The following is a 1,786-nucleotide window of genomic DNA, read 5'->3' on the forward strand; positions in this document are numbered from 1 at the left end:
GATGCTAAGTTTATCCTCCAGTCCTGTCCATCAGTGAAGGATCTACCTACCGATATTCCCATTTCAGTCAGTCAGAAGAGCTTGGAGGCACACAAACTCAACAATACACTCATATTATCCTCCAGAGGCTCTCCAATCATGTACAACCAGAAGACCGGTTTCTGCAATGACCTCAAGTCTGGGATGAAGTGGGTTTGTGTTATCATGCACAAAAATGAATGAGTACAGGACACTTCATCATACATATCTACAACACTGGAGGGAAAAGAAAGCAGGGAGGTTGAGGAAACTGATGGGGTGTCCATCCTGAATACCACTGTTCACCATAGCACTGAATCACACAGTCCAAAACAGGTCTTTAAGCGCATGGTTACCCACAGTATATCACTGAATCGCAAGTCTGTAAACAGTAAACTAAGGCTGAAGAGACATATATAAAGGAAATGAAATTATATGGCCTTGATAATTCATACAAACATTAAAATCCGTCAGTTTTACTGAAAGGACATCTTTAAGAAGAGGAAACTGAAGAAATAAAAAATCCGCTGACAAGTCTACTTAAAAAAAAGAAGAAAAAAAAGAGGAAAGGAACCATAAATTTGCTTTGTACAACATTCTTATGGGCTTTTCAAGTTGGAGATTAAAAAAGGCAATGGTTTGCATTAGCTCATGCAATTAAACGTACAATCTTACGAGATACATCATGAACTTGTCAGCGGTGATTAATTACTCTTGGAATGAGGAATAGGGGCTTTGATTAGGATGTTGCATCCACAATTTTCCGTTGGATATCTAAAAGTTTTCTGTTCTTTTTTTTTTTTAAACAGAATATTTTCACTTTTAAATGTCTATGTGCAATTTTCTTTTTAAATCGATTTCAAGTTCCATCTACATAGTTTGTTTTACAGTACATATGCTAAAGCATATTCAGAAGCTGTAAAATTCTTTCCACAGCACAAAGAAAGAAAAACTGAACATTTACACAAAATCTATGTACGTATATATACACACGACTACACCCTAACCAACTGAAATGCATCATTAGGTTCTCTTTTAAAATGGGTGTATGGTAACTATGTACAGAGACAGGCACTATAGTTCTGTTTCTAGATGTGTTTAGGCATATTTCAGTGATCTGTAGTTCCATTGTCTGTCTAGAAAGTGTTCTTTGTTAATATCATGCAGCAATACTTGTAACAGGAACTCATTCCAAAGGGGCTGACTAGCTATAAAGTCGTCCAGGAATTTATATCTGTGCTTCTTTTAGGTGATGAAATGAACGGTTATAAGAGCTACATCGCACAGAGAGAGAGAGAGAGAGGACATAAATGACAGGGATAAATCCAGATATTACACATGCTGCTGCAATAACGCCACTAGATGATTTAATCTTAGTTTATATGAAGTGAAACATGAATGTATTCAAGCATAAACCTATTATCTATTATTTGCCCATTTATGAACGGAGTTATTTAAAAAAAAAATTAAACTAAAACTGTGAAGATGCAGACAAACATAAAATAAATGAATAATAAAGATTTTTGATTTTGCTGATGGTGTGTAATCTGAACTTTAGCCACAACAGATGTGTCTAAGGGCTAATATTACACAAATGTCTGATATACGCGAGATGGGACAGAGGGAAAAACATCCCCTTAAAAGCAAGAGTGAAGGATCATGAGCGTAAACTTGAAGCCAAATGAACGTGCACCCACAGTTTTCTTCAGTCAAGACCACGGCATGGCCCGCACAGGTGAGGGAGAGGGATGTCACATAAGCGAGAAGA

Source organism: Sinocyclocheilus grahami, unplaced genomic scaffold (genome assembly GCF_001515645.1).
Source record: "Sinocyclocheilus grahami isolate Dianchi unplaced genomic scaffold, SAMN03320097.WGS_v1.1 scaffold124.1, whole genome shotgun sequence".
In the NCBI taxonomy this organism is placed as follows: Eukaryota; Metazoa; Chordata; class Actinopteri; order Cypriniformes; family Cyprinidae; genus Sinocyclocheilus; species Sinocyclocheilus grahami.